This window comes from Sturnira hondurensis, unplaced genomic scaffold, assembly GCF_014824575.4.
Source record: "Sturnira hondurensis isolate 20B ecotype Veracruz unplaced genomic scaffold, ASM1482457v3 Scaffold0021632, whole genome shotgun sequence".
NCBI lineage: Eukaryota > Metazoa > Chordata > Mammalia > Chiroptera > Phyllostomidae > Sturnira > Sturnira hondurensis.
The window spans coordinates 1,811,906-1,830,609 of record NW_028094263.1 but is presented as its reverse complement, the minus strand read 5'-3'; positions in this window follow the sequence as shown (position 1 = coordinate 1,830,609).

The following is an 18,704-nucleotide window of genomic DNA, read 5'->3' as shown; positions in this document are numbered from 1 at the left end:
CTGGAGGTGACATGGTGAGCCTGGGGCAGGGGGAAGAGGGCTGTCTTTGTGTCATTGCCCAGGGGGTCAGCCCGTCTGGGATCTGGAGGTGTGGAGACAGAGGGGTGCACCAGGATGATGGAGAGGAGGGAGAACAAGCTCTTCCTCTAGAAGAGGACAGTCAGACCTCTTGGACAGTCAGACCTCTTCTAGAGGAAGAACTGGTGATAAGGGGTCGATTTGGACAATGTGACAGTTTGAAAGGTCTGACCGTCCAAGGGGTGGACCAGGAGGTGCTTGGAGCTCAGGGGACAGGGTCATGGAGCTTTAAGAAGGTCAGCCTGCTAGGCTGATGAAGCCAGGGGAGACCAAGGGAAATCGAGAATGGCAGAGCTGAAGCCGACCCCCTGAGCAGCCTCCGTATTTAGGAGGCAGGTGATGGACAAGGGGGTGGGGTGAGAGAGACTGAAAAGGAGAAATGAGAAGAAGGGGTACCTAGGAGAGAGGAGAGGGGCAGACATCGAGGCAGGAGATGCTTATAGGATACACATGTAGGATACACATATAGGATACACGTATACGATACACATAGAGGAACAAACACAGTCTGTAGCACCTGGAAACAGCTGGCAGGACACACGCCGGCGCTGGCAGGGGTTACTCCCGAGACGGGCAGTGGGGAAGGGAGCCCTCCATCATCTATCCCATATCCTCTATTATTTGAGTATTTTACAGAGAAAGTCTGTCACCGTTTTAAACAAGATAAGACATAATCTAAATGTCCCCTAACAAGAGAACGGGCAGTTCAGGTGTGAATTCTACGCAGCAGCGACAATGAATGAATTAGAGTGCATGTTATCGCCATCGTTAAAAACTCAAAATACGGAGCAAAAAGAGCAAGTTGTGATCATGTGATTTCACCTACCTAGACTTTAAAAACATAGAAAACATTGATATTATAGGTGGATACATACACCCGTAGTGAACAGTTAGATCCTCATGGGAATAATTAACCGATAAACTCAGGAGGGAGTTTATCCATGGGGGTGTGGGGAGGAGACACGGGTCACTTCAATTTCCTCTATAACAATTTATTTCTTGGCTGGGTAGTGAATATTCAGTTTTGCTGTACTATTATCTATACATTTGTGTGAGCCTGATAGAACTACTACATTTGGGGGATTAAAAAGAAGACTAGAAAAGTAATATGAAAAGCCTTGAGAGAGAGGGGTTTTAAGAAAGAAAGCAGGGCCCTGGCCGGCTGGCTCAGCTGGTTGGAGCGTGGTCCCACACACCAACTGGTTGTGGGTTCCTGGTCAGGGCCTGTACTAGGTTTCGGGTTTGGTCAGGGCATGTACAGGAGGTGACTGGTGAACATTTTCCTCTCACATCCATGTTTCTCTCTCTCTCTCTCTTTAAAATGAACAAACATATCCCCAGGCGAGGACAAAAAATAAAGAGGGGGGGAGAGAGAGAGAGAGATGGGTCGACAGCAGGAAATGAGACAGCCAGTCCTGCAGTGTATGAGGGGCTGGGGACAGAAGCCAGGCTGCCCTGGCTGCCCTGGGGTGGCGTAGTGCCTACCAGGGTTTTGGGCCCATGACAGGGGGCCTGCTTTCAGTTTTCCTGTTCAGAGTCCTGACAAGAGGGTCTTGATCCCCTTTGTCCACCAAAGCTTCACCTAGGCGGTTCCCTCTGTGGTCTGAGCTCCCCTGGCCTCTGAGACCCACGAAGGAGCACCAAGGGCCTAGCCAAGGGGGAAGTGGAGGCGTCATGCTGAGAGAGACTCGTCTGAGGACCCAAAGGCCTGACAGTGTCTCCGTCATCAGAGCTGTGGACCAGCCCCGAGTCAAGGAGGTGGCCACGCTGACCCTGACAGGGGTCAGTGGGTCTCTGGCACCCAGGGGGCAGGTGGGCAGAGACTGTGTTGAGGCTTGAAGGTTTGAGGAGGCAAAAGCCAAGCCCTGGTGCCCAGGCAAGGAGAGTGGGCGATGCCCAGGCTTGGCAGACAGAAATCGGGCTGAAAGATGCAGTGCCAAGCTGGGGAGAGGGGCCGCCAGGGCTGGAGATCAGAGGAGCGGATGGGGGAGGGCTGGGCACTGTCAGGGCTTGAAACAGGAGGCTGCCTGGGGCAGGGAGGCAGTGGGGTGAGGTGTGGGGGCTCAGTGAAGCCAGGGGGTGGCCGGGAGGAAGTGGGCAGTGCCAAAGGAGCAATGGGAAAGAGTCAGTGCCAGCTTGGGGCTGGTGGGGGGGCGGGGGTGGGGGAGTGGGTGCAGAGGGAGGGAGCTCTCACCCTTGTTCTTCCCCAGGTCTCGTTCTGTTTTGCAGCAATAACAGATGCTTCTGTTGGTAGGTTATAAAACCCGAGGTTCAGGTTCAGAGGGCCCTCTGCGGTCATCTTTTACAAGCTCTTCTTTGTGCAGATGGGGGCAGTGAGGCCCACAGTGGGGGACTGGCCTTTCCAAAGCTACCAGTGAGTCTAGTGACAGGACCTGGGTCGAACCTGTCACGTGTGCAGGTCTGTGCCACACCTGGGGCATAAAGTTGAGAACTGGGGGGCAAGGGGGCACCAAGAGCAAAGGGCTCCAGTCTTGGCCACGGGGTCCAGGGGTCTTATTAAGGGAGACAAGGCCAAGCACGTCCAAATCCGGGCCACAGTGGAAGGCCATGCGCCCCACTGGGAAGATGACGCTCTTGGGCAGCAGCGGAGTGGACTGTCCACAAGTTGGGGCCTTGGGAGGAGGGGTCCCATGGGAGCTGTCAGCTTCAGCGAGGCTCAAATAAGTAGGGGCATTTAGATCTGTGAAGAATTTATTTTCTAATCAAACACCCCACAGTACTAGGAGAGACTTTGAAAGACAAAATCATGTCGTGAAGATGGGATTATTGCTGTGGGTCAAAGGAGCTGACCTTGTTACTCAGCTGTCCTAGGGGTCAGGGTGTGGGTCCTTGGATCAGCAGATAACCCCAAGGCCTGTGGGTCAGCTGGGGACAGGGCCAGGGGCTCTCTCAGCTTTATCAGCTGCAGCCCAGGAACACACACTGCAGACCAGGGACAGGAGTCCGTTGGGTAGGGCCCTGGAGAACCCTGGTCCCCACTTAGTGGAGCAGACTGAGGTTCCGGGAAAAGTGGCATAATCTCCAAAGCAACCATTTTTTTCTGTTTTATTTACTTCCAAGATGTATTTGGGGACTTGTGTGTGCCTGGAGAAGTGTCGGGCACTCTTGGAGGGCGTTGACCTGAACTGGGTGCCCCAGAGGGCCAGGAATGAGCCTAGATAGGTGGTTGGGGCAGTGGGCCTGGCTGGGAGGAGACGGAGGGACTGGCATCTGCCCTGTTGTTCTCTGGCCAGGGGAGGGCCCGTGGTGGCCCACACCTGGGGAGCCTGCCCCTCCCTGTTGGCCTAGCAGTTCCTGACTGCTTGGGAATGGCAGCCCACCACGGGGGGCGGGGGGGGGGAGGAGGGTGGGGTGTCCGGCAGCTCCCAGGGGCTGCAGGATGGGAGCCATTTAGCCTCCGCAGTCATCTGACCCCCGTGACTCAGGCCCGGCCCTGCCCGAGGAGGGCGATGGGCCAGTCTGAGCTCATCATCGCCACTGCCTGGAGCAGAACTGGTAAACAAGTTCACCCTCGGCCTCCTACTCCTGAGAGGAAGCAGGGAGGAAGGGGAGCTGGGGGCCCCAGACACGCCTGCTTTCTGGCCCAAGCACTGGCCTGTCAGGGCTGCCCACCGGGGGGCTGGCAGGGGTGCGCTGCTGCTGCGGGCCGTGTGTGCAGAGTGCGTTTGCCTTCCCACAGGTCCTCAGGGGAGCGGTGGGGGGTGGCCAGGGCTCGCAGGGACCACTTCACCCCATCCCGGGAGTCTGGGGGCGACAGTTGAAGGCTGGGCCTGAGGGCTGGGGCATCCTGTGGAGTAACACCTGGTTTGACCTGCTGGATCTTGGCCTCTAGCCTTCAGGCCTCACAGCTCAGGTGTGCTAAGGGGTCCCTACGCCCTCAGGGAGCCTCTGGAGGCCCTATGCAAATGTTTGGGGGCTGGTGAGCCAGCCTGCCTGGGCCCACAGAAACATGTGAGAGGGCCCCGTTTTCAGCATCTGACCTCTTGCTGGGGGTTTCCTGGCGCCTTCTCCTCTCCTTCGCTCTCTCTCTCCACCTCTTCTCTCTCCCTCCTGTCTTTCTCTGTCTCTCTCCTTTCCTTTTACGCCCCTTTCCCCGTCTTTCCTCCCTCTCAACACAGTGGCCGGCATTGCTATTTGTAACCACCAGATGGCACCAGTGTATCACGTGTCCCCTACAAACTGAGGTTACTGGCCACCTCCCCACACTGCCCCCCAAGCCCAGGATGATTAACCACCCTTAACCCTTTGCAACACCCACACCCTGCCCAACACTTTCCTGGGACTTTAAACATAGAGGAAAACAAGCAGCAAAATACGGGCAGGGCCGGGGTGGGGGTCAGGCACTCCCAGCTCTCTGCAGATGCTCCCATGTCTCCTCAGGGCAACACCTCAAAAAGGGTGTTCATTCGCATGACGGCGTTTACTCCTCGACACCTCAAGGTCCTGGTTAGCATACCCACTTTACACAGGACGAGACCAAACCCCAGAGAAATGAAGTCACTTGCCCCGGGTGGGACCAGGCCCTCTTTTCCCCTTTGGTCTCTGTGCACCTTCAAGCTGTCTCTTCTAACGAGGCTGAACTGTAGGAGAGGCGGCCCTTCTCAGCCCTTTGGGAGGCCCCAGGCTGATGGGTAAATACAACCCTCCCCCAGGAGCCAACTGACTGGGGGAGACAGAGGTGCAGCTTGTGGGAGCCCCTGCTGGTGTGGAGCCAGTGCTAGGCGAAGGTCATCAAGACAGACTTCCTGGAGGGGGCAGAGGCCAGGACTAAGGGAAGGTAGGCCGAGGGAGGGCAATGCCCCTCGGTGGGTGCTCTCAGGCCAGGAGCTGCTCAGTGACCCTCCTGTACGGGGAGTAGAGGGGGTGGGCTGTGGCAGCCCCGGGAGCAGTGTAGGGGACCAACTTGGGCTAAGCTCCCCCACGGACCCATCTCCCTACCTCACCCCACCCCCTCACTCCGTCCCACTGGGAGGCCTGCTGTGGGCTGGGGACAGGAGGCTCAGGGTGGGGTCCCTTCCCCAGGGCCTGAGCAGGATCCTGAGCCGGCTGTGGCAGTGCCCAGGAGCCAGAGAGGAGCCGCCGCCCCCCACCCCCTTGGGCCCCTCTGTAATTAGGGCTATTTTTAGGCCCCTCTTCCTTCCTATTTCAGGCCTCTGGACTGGGCCTGAGAGTGGGCTGTCCTGGGGCTGAGGGCTGGAGCCGCTAAACTGGGCCGCAGCGTGGGAGCTGCAGCCGCAGTGCAGACCACAGCTTGGGGCGGAGTCCTGGCGGGGGAGGGGAGCGAGGACGTGGCCAGGCCTTGGGTGGGGGCGTGCCTTGGCTCATCTGACCTTTCCCTGGGCCCCTCACTGATCTGTCTCACTCTGGCCCATCCCTCTGGCCCATGCCCCCAGCCCTGCTGATGGGAGGTGGCCAGCTAGCCCTGGGCCCACATCTCTGAGTGTCCAAGCACCTTCAGGACAGTGCTGTCCCCAACCCCCAGAAGGGTGCCCAGAATGTTCATAATAATGACCAGCACTTATTGGGCGCTTACTGTGTACCAGGTACTGTCCCAGCATTTTACCTGTGCTAATTCATTTACTGTGTACAATAGCACTATGAGGGCAGTGCTGTTTTGTCCCTATTTTACAGATGGAAAAACTGAGGCTCCAAAGTAGCCCATTTTCCATACACCAGACTTGTTCTCATGTGGTCTGCTTTCAGGGTACATCTTTGGGGGGGTTGGGGAGAGGGATGCTGGGAGACGTGGCTTTTTTCTCCACCTACTCCACTCCTTGGGTCCCAGGGCTGTCAGGCCTCACTCCCAGGCAGCTGCGGGCCCGTGATCTGCCCATGATCTGCCCATCGTCTTACGGTCCATGGCCTGTCCTGCAGGCGGAAGGGTGGGTCTTGCCCAGCTGGTTCCAGTTAGGCACAAGAAAGCTGGTGAGGGGTATATTTAGCCCTGGTTTCTGGAGGAGCCAGAGGTCTTTCATCCTTGGAGGCACTGGCCACAGTGGGACTCAGCTTGCCAACGCTGGGCTCATGAGCTGCAGGAAAGACAGGCTTTGGGGCAGGGAGTGGGGTCAGGGGGCAGAAGGGGCCAGTGTGACCCTGCTCCACTGCGTGGCTGGGGGAAGTGGTGATGCCAGCCCAGGCAGTGGAGGTCAGACTGCTGCACGCAGGATGTGTCTTTGCAGGCCTGAGGGCTCCTCCAGGCATGGGAGGCAGGCCTGGGGGAGACCTGTGGCCTGCCTCCTCCTGCCCAGGCATGGCCCAGACCCAGCATGTCCATGGCATGGGGCTTATTCTGGGGGCTTGGCACTGGCCAGGGAGTTTGGGGACCTGTTCTTAGTCGGGAGCCGTGAGCGGGGGGCAGAGTTCAAGGGAAGGAAGGGGGTGGCCTTTCTGCTCTCTTTAAGGAGACATGTCTGGGCATTGATGTTTGGAGAAGGTGGGAGTGTTGGGGGGCAGGTATATCATACAAGAGCAAAAGAAACAGGCATGCAGAGAGGCAGCCGTGTGGTGCCACGTGCTGTCACATGGTGTGTCCGGGTGGGCAGGAGGCTCACGTGGCATTTGACTTAGCACCCTGTGCTTCTTGGGGGGTGGCATTCACGGAGCGCCGCTGTATGATGGGCGGGTGGGCCAGGGCCCTGTGCCGTGGGTTGACTGCATTGCGGGGTTCTGGTGGCATGCAGGTGTGAGATGACCTGTAGGTGACCTGAGCGTTGCTCCATTGCGGGTGACTAGGACAGTGTGGGACCCCACCATGGTGTTTCGGGGGGCACCCTGTGAGTGTGGTGGTAGTGAGGGCCTAGAGCTGTTTTAAACTGTACAGCTGACCTTGCAGGGTTGTGTCCATTACCCCCTGGGTGTTGGCCTGTGTGTGTGTGAGGCTGCGCAGAAACGCACATGCAGATGCAGAGTGTGGGCCCTGGCTGTTCGTGTTCGTGTGTGCTGTCATTTTGGGCGTGTCCGGGTATGTGAATGTGCAGCTGGGCTCCCAGCCACCCGCCACAGCAAACAAGGCCTGCTCCTGCTGAGGGTTGTGCCCTGTTGCCCTTCCGGGGACCCCCACCCCAAAGCCACAGGTCCTCTGGGCCTGTGGGAGGGAACCCTACAACATACAAGCTGTAAGTGCCTGTCTCTCCCCTAATCCTCTCACCCCCACTCCCTCCGACCATCCCCACAGACGGCAGGCTTCTACCTGCCCTGGGGCGGGAGGCAGGGGGAGAGAGAGGAGCCTGCCCGCCTGCCCGCCGCCCCTCTGTCGTCTCTGCTCAGACAAAGAGCTTGCCCCAGTCTCTGTGGGCGTCTGGGAGACGCTGGAGGGATTAGCTGCCCGAACCGCCTTCTCCCCACCTCATGCCAGCCCACCCGGCTGGCACCAACACCTCTGAGCCCCGGGTCAGTGCCCTCACCACTACCTCTGCAGTCACCGTGTGTGTGTGTGTGTGTGTGTGTGTGTGTGTGTGTCCCCTGCCCCTGGCACTGTGGTGGAGGCAGAGGTTCAGCCCATTGCGAAGTGGGCCCTGGGGCATGTCCCTTCCTTCCAACTGCTGCCCAGGGCCAGGTCTCCCCCAGTCACTCCTACATGTGCCTGGGAGGCCGACATGTTTGTTGGCACCCCGTCTTTGAATCTCTCATCCCTGACCCTGTGCCCCTCCCCCACAGCTGACTGCAGCTCTGACCTCCCATTCTAGGCCTTTGCATTCCTGGGGAGGATGAGTCAGGCCAGTCAGCGCGGGGCAAGCAAGGTGTGAGGAAGCGGGATGGATATGTGAGGGCTCAGCCCACCCCAGAGAGGGAAGCCATCTGTCTCAGCGTGCGGTCCGAGGAGCTCCTGGAGACTGGGGGGGGGGGGTGCACTGCGTCTAGGCTGCCCCATGTGTCTGGATAGCTGCCTGTGGCTTCACTTCCATCAGGGGGCGTGACTAGTAAGGCTAGAGTCACCGTCTTGTGACTTAGAACCTTTCACACTGGTCCTTTCTTCGTACTGTGCAAAAGTAGAAATGATTCTCCAAGTTCTTTCACATTTATCCTCATTGGATTTTTCTGGATGGGTGGGCAGGTATCGCTACTTTGCCTATTTCAGGGGGTTTAGACTGAGGCTCTGTGAAGTCACCCAAAGTCGTACTGATGAGCAATAGACCAGGATGGAACCCTGGGTTCTGCTTTATAAGTACCAAGAGAGATCCTCTGGACCGCTCATAAGTCCCTTGGCCGGGCCTTTCCCTCCGCAGTAGGCATCCCGGCTGCCCTGGAAGAGTCTGCCGCCTTGGGAAACTGCGGAGTGGAAACAGGCCAGTGGGAGCTGGGCGGGATGACCTGGCCCCGCCCTGAGTCGCACCCCAACCTTGAGCAACCAGGGCCCCATTCCATAGACAGTTCTTGCAGCTCATCCTGTGCTTTTTCGGGGTACGGATGGAAACTCCCTTCCCCTCCTGCCAAATGGGTGGGCACCTGCTTTCTTGTTGAAGACTCCTCCATTTTAATCTTTTCTATCAAAATGTTATGCTACAGCTTTGGCCTCCTCCTGCTGCAGGTGAGGCCTGTCTCCTTCGGTTCAGTCTCCGGTGGAGACAGTAGGGCACCGGCCCGTCTCTTCTTTAGGAGTGTGCTGCCCGGAAGGGAGCTGGGCTTTCCCGGTGCCTGGGAGAGGTCGTGGAGGTCAGGGATCTGGCTAGTGCCTTCAACATAAGAGAGGATCACTGTGTGGAAATGGACCTTTAGAAGTGAGGGGGTGCGTAAATGTGTAGGAGAGGGTGAATGAGTGCCCAGGGAAGTGGGTAGGGGAGGCGTGTGTGGGTTGGTGGGTGAGTGGGTAGATGGATAAGTGAACAGGTGAGATGGGTGGATGGTGAGTGGGCAGTGTTTGGGTGGATGGATGGGTGGATGGATGGATGAATATGTAGGTAAGTGGATATGTGAGAGAGTGGTTGGATGCATATGTTACAAGGTGGATGGAGGATGGGTAGATGCATGGAAGGATGGATAGCTGGAAGGAAGGGGGACTCGGTGGATGAGTGGAAGGGTGGAGATGGATGGGAGAGTGGGCGAATGGTTGTGTGAGCAGATCTGCAGCAGAGGAGGCTGGGTCGGTCAGCTCTCACTTATCTGGACTGATGGAGAGAAATCATGTAATGGAAAAATCTAGGAGACACCGGCTGGTTGCAATCTGATTTATGCCACATTCAGGGGTGGGGTTTGGCTCACACTCCTGAAGCCTGAACATTAGAGCCCTTGTGACACGTCCGTCACATGCACGGACACGGCCCATCTTGGGCGTCCAGCTGTGGCTCTCCTGGAGCCGTCGCGTTCCCCCCTCCCGTGTTGGAAAGCACGGGCCTCCTCCCAGGTGGAGGTGGAGTGCAGACCGAGTGGGTGCGATGCTTCGGCGGCTCACCCCTCCCACGGGGTCGGGACAGAGAGACCGAACCCTCCAAAGGTCTGGGGCTGCTCCTTCAGTTCCATGAGATTCAGTCAACACTGGAGGTGCCCGGAGATCAGCCTGGCGTCTGCCAGCGGCTGTGACACTGACAGTAAATTGACGTTGGCCACGCTGCCTGCACAGTGGAGGGTGGACACGGGCGAAAACACTCTGACCTGTTGATCCAAAGGGAGCAAGCGGGAGGACAGGACACTGGAGGTGAGATGCCAGGGGGCCGGCGTGTTCGGTGTGGGTGGTGGGCTGAGGAATAATTTCTCTGTTCCTTCCCAGGTGCTGGGCCTCTCCTTGGCTCCAAGAGGACTCTCTTTTGTCCTTTCTTGAGGAAAATCTTTCCCCATGGGAGTGCGGGCCGTCTGCTTCCATGGCCATTCTAGAAGTCTTGTGCACCGAGTGCCTGCTGCATGCCAAGCACCTCACCTACGTCATCCCATTCAAGTCTCACTGTCCTTTCAAGGCAGGGAGAAGAGAGTCTCTCCCGCTTTACAGATGAGGAAACTGAGGCTCGGGAGGATTAAAGAATGCGTCCAGTATTACCCACGTAGGAGGCCATAAAATCAGGATTTCTAGTCAAGTCAGCCTGGCCTCTCTGAGCCATGCCACCTGTCACTTCTGGGACCACCCCGCCCCCGAAGCGTCCAGTCCAGCGGGGAGAATGGGTCCAAGGAGCAGCAGCTGGAAGGACCCATCAAAGACATGTAGGCAGGGCCCCCAGAGAAGGCGAAAACTCAAGCACAAGGAGATGGGCCCTGGTGGGGACCCGCGAGTGTTCCTAGAGCCGTTGTGCAGAGGTCCACTGACCTTGATCTGACACAAGAGGCAGCATGCTGGACATGGATGAGACCACCAGATGGACTTTCTGGCCAAGAGGGGTATAGAACTCTGGGATGGGCTGAAGAGGGAGGGAGCAAAGCAAAGTCCTTTGCAGAAGCTGTCTTCCGGTGGTTCCACGCAGCTGACCAGCTGACGTGGTGCAGGGGGTGGTTAGTGGTCATCTTGGGACACCCCTTGCAGCCAAGGTCCTGGAATCCCCTGCCTGGGCGGGAGTCGGGAATCTTGAGAGCTGGGATATTCTAGATCGAAGGACAGGCAAATCAGGACTAGTGCCGGAATGCTGAAGCTAGGGCTGTTTGGAGCCCACCTCGGGACCCCAAAAGTGGGGCTGGGAGCTGCCGGGATGTGTTTTCTGGGAGACAGGGAGATTATAGCTGTAGACACCACAAGGGAAGGCCACCCTGGTCCCCAAGCAAGGCAGTCCCCAAGGTCAGAAGCCTGCCATGCCCCTGGGGATTCTGAGAGGGCAGCAGGGCCAGGCCCTGACCCTGAGTCCCAGGCCCAAGATGAGGTGGCTCAGACCTCTGGCCAGTCCCCAGCAGCTGGGTGGGTGGAGGAGGGCTGGCGGATGAGGCAGGGTGGGGTGGGGACTAGGAGGTCCAGGTGGGCCTGAGCGGAGGGTGGCCCTTCCTGTGTCTCCCCTCACCCTGCTGGTCTCCCTCCCCTCTCTTTGATGCCTCTCACCACAGACTTCAAACAGACTGCCCTCTGCTTCCACCCTCCACCCGCCCGTAATTAGAGCCTCCCGGCTGCCTCTCGCCCTCACTGCCTTCCCGGCTCTGCATCCAGCTCTGGCTTGCCCTCTCCTTTATCTCTCTACTTGCTCACTCTCCCTCTCCCTCTTTCTCCACCTCTCTCTTTCCGTCTGTTCCTGGTTCTATGGCTCTGCATCTCTCTCCGATGCCCTGTCTGGAAGAGGGACCAGCTCTAGACCAGTCCCCAGGCCTCCCCAGACTGCCCTTGCCTTCTCCTCTCTCTTTCTGTTTTTAGTCTGACGGGACTTGACTTTTCGGCCTTTATGGCCATATTTTCTCTCTGTCTCTCTCTGTCAAGCCCAGTCTCTGTCTCTCTTGTCCTTCTCTCTTCTTCTTACTGCGATCTACACCCCTCCCCACCTTGAAGGCCACACTTATCTGTGCCCTTTCCACCCAGAACCTGGGACTTGGGCCTCTGCCCCATGCCCTGCCCCTGGTTGAGCCTGGCAGTCTGCAGGCAACAAGCTGGGCCAGCTTCAGGCTGTTGCCTCCTTCCTGGTGGGTGCCCTCCGGGCTCTGGGCACAGCCTCGGTGCCTCCCACTCCTCCCTGGACAGCCTTCAGGCCCTTCCCGGGTCTGGTTTTTCTGGCCAGGCTGACCTCCCACTCAGCGGGCCTGCTCTATGGCCCTGCGGCTGGGAGTGCATATCTCCTCTCTCCCCGGAGGAAGGGGGCCTAGCCAGGGGCCTCTCCGTGGCTTCATACGGGAAACAGGAGATCAAGAATCATACAAATCCCTGCCCCTCAAGGCAGTGGGTCTCTGGTGGGACCTGGCCCCCAACCAGGGCCCTGGCATCTCTAGCAGTGTCTGCCAGTCACCTGTAGGGGTTTCATCTCAAAGAGAAGGGGGTCGATATTCCCTCCCTCCACCCCCAGGGTACCTGGTGCTGGGGCCTTGAGGGGCAGACCCTGGGCAGTGAGTGGTTCGTAGGTGGATGGACCCCCAGGGCTGAGAGAGTTGGTTTGAACCCTCCCTGCCCCGATGCTGCGGTTCTGGCGGTGCCTCCCTGGGCCTGCTCCCAAGGACGCTGTGAAGAGGGGTGATCATGGAAAAGACATGACTAACCCCCAGGTTGAACACGATGTTTTCCAGCTGACAGTGCCCTTCCCTGGTCACGTGGGAGCCTCATGACCTCCATCATGGGTGTGGAAGGAGATGACCGCATCCTTTTTACAGATGAAGGCACTGAGGCACAGGTGTCCCCAGGTGCTCTCTCAGGGTCCCTCCTGGAGGGGGAGGGTGAACAGGCTGAGTTGGGGGCACCTGTCCCTGTTTGGGGCCTCATGTCCCTCAGGCCTAGGAGGTTCTGGCCAGTTCTAAGTTTCAGGTGAAAAAGGTTCCCCACTGGGTGGACAGGAGTCTTGGAATCAAAGGGCTATAACAGGGACCCCAGTATTGGATATTTCTGGGTAGCTCCTGGGAGAGGCCAAGCCTGGGAGCTGGTCAAGAGATCAGGCTTTTTTAAAAAAGATTTTATTGTATTTATCTTTAGAGGGGAAGGGAAGGAGAGAAGGAGAGAAATATCAATGTATGGTTGCCTCTCATGTGTTCTCTGCTGGGAACTGGCCTGCAACCCAGGCACATGCCCTGACTGGAAATCGAACCGTGATCCTTTGGTTCGCAGGCCTGTGCTCAATCCACTGAGCCACGCCAGCCAGGGCCAAGAGATCAGGCTTTTAATGGGCCAGGGAAGCATCCCTGGCTGGCAGCCCAAGGATGTGCGACTGCATGCGACTGTGTGTGTGCACGCGTGTGTGAAAGTGTGTATATGAGCGAGAGTGACTGTGTGTGTGGGGGGGCATGTGTGCTGCGTGTGTGCACACACTCTATATGGGCGTGAGGACTCTCGTCTGTGTAAATAAGTGTGTGAGAGCATGTGGTTCAGTGAGTGCATGCAATCGTGTGAGATCGTTCTGAAAGTGAATGAGTGAGAGCAATTGTGTCAGCATGTGAATGTGTGACTGTGTGTGCGAACTGACTGGAGTCCCCGATGGTGAGAGGATATCCACACACACACGCACTAATATAGAGTGGGAGAGAGCAAACAGCTGTGAGGATATGTGTGCACGTGTGTGCGCACGAGTGTGCTTGTGTATGAGTGTGTGCTCACACCCGGAGTTTCTTCCCCATCTTTAGGGACCCCTGTTCCTCATCCCTCCCTCCCTCCTCTGCCCTTCCCTCCCTCCTTTCTCCGTTCTCCCCTCCCTAATTAGCCGCCCGTTGGGGACTAAGTGTCAGGACCCCCCAGTTCTGGAGGCACCCTGGGACCCTCTTTCCTCCCTTTGCTGTCAGGAGGGGGCGCCCAGAGCCCCGGTGGGGGTGGCTGGTTCGGAGAGAAGGGCGCAGGGCCGAGGTACAGTGGAGCAGTGGGAGATCGGTGGTCTCCTGGACTCCTTCTCCCGCCCCGTCCCCAGTGCCCAGTGTGGGAATGGGGTGGAGAGAGGGTGATTGTTCAGCGCCAGTCCCTTGGTCCCTGGTGTGCGTGGCTCTGCCAGGTCAGGAGGAGGCTACAGTGGCCCCGGCTCTGCCCTGTGGCCTGGCCTCGCTGGCTCCATCTCTCTGGGCCTCAGCTCCTCTCCCGTGAAGGCTTCTCCCCTTGGTTCTGACATCTGGCTCCCTGGATCTCACCCTCTCCCCCACCCCAGGAACTGTGGCTTGTTTCCCTAGCCCTGCCAACTTGGCAGGGCCTCCAGTCTGAGGTTCTTGGCTGGGTAGAAGCCTGGAGGAGTGAGGGAATTTTTTTACCTTTAGAAACTTGAGGATTTGGGCTGAGGGTGGTGTGCCTACCCCAGACAGACTTGTCTGAGCACACCTCTGCTGCCGGGAGGGACGGGTCCTCCAGCCTCCCTGCCCTGGGGGTGGCCCTCCAACCAAGATGGGTGGTGCTTGCTCTGAGAAGCCCTAATCTGACTGGGGAGGAGCAGCCCTGGCTTGGGGACCCCTCAGTCTGGGGGGAGAGATGAGACATAATGAAAACCGAGATGGCTGGGTCCACACAGCACCATAAGGACAACCCCAGCCAGACAGAACCACGAGGTCCAAAGCTCTCGAACCGAGGCTGGGCTGGGCTCAAAGTAACTGCTCAGTTCTTTGAATATATGAAAGAAAGAAAAAAAGAAGAAGAAGAAGAAAGAAGCAGAGAGGGAAGGAGGGTGAAGGAAGGACCCCAGAGCTGGAAGGGACAGATGGAACCGATCTGTGAGGCCGTGGCAGCCCCCTGAAGCCTGCAAGGGCCTCCCTCTGAAACTCTGGGTGCCGGAGGCCTCTGGCATCTGTCTGGCCATCTCTCTGGAAGCCTGGGTCCAAGCCCCTGTGATAGTCCCTGCCAAGTTCTCTCTTTCTGCCTCTGTTTCCCACCAGTATTTTGGGGAGATTCTCTCACCCAAGGGACTGTGAAGGGACTCCATCCCTGCCCTCCTTGGAGAGCTTACTGAGCTTTGGAGGAGGAGGCAGGATCCTCAGCAGTGTGTGCGTGTGTGTGGGGGGGGCAGCCAGGGGCCCCCACCTTATCAGCATTTGTCTCCTTCCTTCCCCCCCGCAGATCTGGGAAACCCTGGCCTCCTGGGCTGTCTGCTCCCTGATTCCATCCCAGGCTCCTCAGCACAGGGGGAGGTGCATAGCAGGGTGGACGACAGTGGGGAGAGCCACCAGACCACCCCTGCATCTGACCCCAGGCCCCAGGCGCTAGGTTAGGGGGTGTTGTGGAGCCCCTGGGGATGTCTGGGACCCATTCCCCCCTCAAAAGCCAGGCTCAGAGAACCCCAGAGCTGAGTGAGTGGGTGGATGGAATCAGGTTCCCGGCTACTCCCTCTTGGATGGTTTGAGCATCTCGACCTGCTGTGCCTCCCTGTGCCCTGCTCTGTGCCCTGGGCCTTGTCTTAGAATCCAATGTGGGGGGTGGGGTGGGATCTAGGGGGCGGGCCCCCAAACCAGAGGCTGGTTCTCCCCCATTTGTGTCTCCATCGGACTGGTTCCAGCTTTAAGGAGGTGGTGGGTGTGGCCAAGGATAGATGATCTAGAATTGAATCCTGACGGTGGACCGGCTCGTTCCCTCCTCCTGGAAGGTCAAGGCTCTGGAAGGCTGAGAGTGGACTGGCCCTCTGCGGGGGGTTGAAAACTGCATCTGACCCAGGTCAGCATGTGCGGCAATTGCTCCAATGGCTGCATTTGCGATTGATTGACACACACACCTCAAAGAGGCACTGCCTGGGTTTGTGAGCACTTTACGGCGCTCAGTGCGCACACCTGATCCCATTTTGAGACACCCCCCCCCCCGCCCCTGCAACCCCGAGGTGCAGGCAGGAGTGCGGTGAAGTGTTTCTCCACTTTGTAGGTGAGGAAACGGAAGAGGGCACCTGCGGTTCAGGAACGGTGCCAGGGTCTGGGATCCCAGGCCCCTTCTTTCTCTGTGTGATTATTAATCACTCTCGGGAAATAGTCTGGGTTGGTCCTCGGGGCCAGGAAAGCCTCGGGTCCCTCGTGGGTAGGCTGTGAATCTGGTTCAGACCAGCGAGGACAAGACTGGCGAGGAGTGGATGGGATCATCTCAGGCTGAGTCCAGGCCCCTCAGGGCTGGGGCCGCAGCAGCCTCTGGACACAAGCTCCTTCTGGGGAAGTCCTGTGTGGTAGCTGCCCTCTCTCCTCCAGGAGCAGAGTCTGGCAGCCCCAGTCAGCATGTTGTGGGGTGGGCCCTGGCTCTGGGGCCTCCTGGGGGCTGCCTTCTGGAAGGCATGGGGTCCTGGACTAGCTACAGGTGCAGCTGCCCCTCCATGGGTGGATGGGAGGTGGGAATGGGAGATCTCGTGCCACTGCCCCTGGGAGCTGAGTGGCAGTGTGGCCCCCTGCTGGCGGCTGGCCAGGCGGCTCCAGAGCCCAGTTTTCTCTGAGTGACAGACAGCCTTCTCCCCACTCTGACCCTTGACAAGAGACCCCTTCCCTCCACGCCCACCCAACAACCCAGGCACCTCAACTCACCATCTGAGAACTCTCCCTCTAGCTCCTTCCTCCCTGCTCTGTACTGAGCTCCTACTAATGCCAGACGCCTGCTGGGTGCTCTGCCCCCATGATCTCATTGAATCTGCCTGAGAGTCATTATCCCCATTTTAGAGACGAGGGGCTGAGGCCCAGGATGCTAGAGTGACTTCACAGCACCACGGAAAGTATATAAGGTGATGATTCCCTCCGCCCTCTGAAAGGGACCTACAGTTACTTGGGTAACTCCATGCTGGGAAAGGGCAAATACTCCAACATTTTGAGGATAGTGGACTTGAACTATAAGTTGACTTCGATAGCTCAGGACGTGAAGTGATATGGCCCCTCCGTTACATATGGAAGTGAGGCAATCAGTGTGATTCTGGCCCAGGTCTATCTCCCCGTGGGTCAGTGGGTCCAAAGACTCCCCACTGTCTGCTTCAGTGGTCCCTGCATGGATATATATTTTTTATTTTTTAAAGGTTTTATTTACTTATTTTTAGAGAGAGGGGAAGGGAGAGAGAAAGAGAGGGAGAGAAAAATCAATGTGTGGTTGCTTCTCCCTTGCCCTCCACTGGGGACCCGGCCTATAGCCCAAGCATCAACCCCAACTGGGAATCGAACCTGCGACCCCGTGGTTCACAGGCAAACACTCAATCCACCAAGCCACACCAGCCAGGGCCCTGCATGGGTACTCTGAGTGGACATTCTTAGTAGGTGACAAGTCTTCCACACTGGTCTCTTTGCCTGTGAGGTGAGAGCTATCATAGCAGGGAATGACAAATGGGGCCTCTGGAGCTGCCCCCCTCTTCCTGCCAAGGTCACATAGGTGATCGACTGTGTACATCACATGCCAGGGATAGTGACAGAAATAAATGCCAAGCCAACTACTCTGGAGGCTTTGGCTGAGATCACCAGCGTCAGACAGTTAGGGATCTGGCAGAGGTGGGATCCAGTCTGCCAGGCTCCGAGAGGGTGCAGGCGGAGGGGCTGCTGTGGAGGGAGCTCGGGAAGGGCTGGGAATGTCTCGCTGAGGAGTCTCAGCCTGATTCTGTAGGTGAAGGGTTTTCGAACTGGAAGGCTACATAGAAAGAGCAGGGAGCCAGACTGCCTGGGTCTAAATTCTATCCTGAACACACCTAGCTGTGTGACATTGGGTGAGTTACTTAACCTCTCTGTGCCTTGTGCTACCATCTGTAAAAAGGGAATGGTAGGGAATAGTGCCTGCCCCATAGACCTGCTATTTGGATTAGGTGAATTAATGAGCCTAAGGCGCTTTGAGCACAGCAGTGCATGACACACCCTAAACACTTTATGTTTGCTTCGGTGCTGGTGGCTCTTAACCAGACCCCTCTCTTCTCCCTTTTTAATCCCCCCATTCTCTCTTTGAGGAATGAGAGGTGCTGCCTTGAGTAACTGAGCCTGTGACCTGCGCTGGGTGGGGCCCCCAGACCCCGCACCCTGCAAGCTGCTGGAAGCCCTGCCCATCTTTTGTTGTGTCTGGTACGTGCCTGGTGAGCAGAAGATACATCTGACTCGAGTGGGAAAAGGAAGGCACATGGGAAGAGGTTGCAGTGACATCTTTCCTGATGCCTGGATGTGGCCCTCAGGATGCAGGGGGGGCCTGAGGGGCACTGCCTCCTGTCCAGTCTGCCGGGGGCCGGTGGCAGGTGGTTGGGTCTGGCTTCCAGCAGGAGGGCAGGAGTAACTGGCCTGAGGAGGGAGGAGTGGGTAGAGGGAGGCGGGGTACAGGGGGCAGTGGGTGGGAGGGGACCGAAACCCACCCAGGGCGGGGAGGTTGAGGGCAGGCCTGCAGGCAGAAGAGGCCTGGCAGACAGAAAGGTAGAGACAGCGCCACAATTCAGGTGGGGAGATGAAAGTGTCTGGAGAGGCGCCCGCACCACCCGTCATGTCCCCTAATCCCTGATGTCTCCTCCAGGGGCTGGGGCACTCTTCCCAGAGCTCCAGGGCTCCCTAGCCTGCCCCCCTCACCTCCAAGGAGCATGCCCCACCCACCGCCACTGGAGCAGGAACAGAGCTGTGGGCAGGGAGCCTGCTGGTCAAGGGGCCTGACTGCTGGCTGAGCTGAGCTGGAGGGGCATCTGGAGGCTTGAGAAACACATGGTAATTCCTGATGGTGGGCGGGGGTGGGGGTTGGGGAGGCCCACCTCCTCAGCTGTTGAAAAAGGGCGCTGTCTTCTGGTGGGAGTTCAGAGAAAAGTAGCCTGGTCCTTCTCCTCCCACCCCTTTCCTCTCTCTCCTCCTTTCCCTCCCCCTCTTCCTCTCTCCCTGCCTGTTATTCTTTTTCTAGCACTGGGTACTAGCCTGACTCGTAGTAGGAAGTCAATAATGATTTGAGTTCATAAGCAGAGCTAAGAATGCAAATTCTATGGTTTCTGTTAATGACCCAATGCCAGGACCCACTTCGTTGGCAGGAATGGAGATGGGATTGGCGATGGGGCTGTGAGTGGGTGGGGGGTGCGGGGTGGGAGAGCATTGAGACACAATGTGAGGGGAACTCCGGTTCAAGCCCCGGTGAGGCCCTGGCTGGTGTGGCTCAGTTGGCTGGGCATCGACCTGCAGAGCAAAAGGTTGCTGGTTGATTCCTGGTGAGG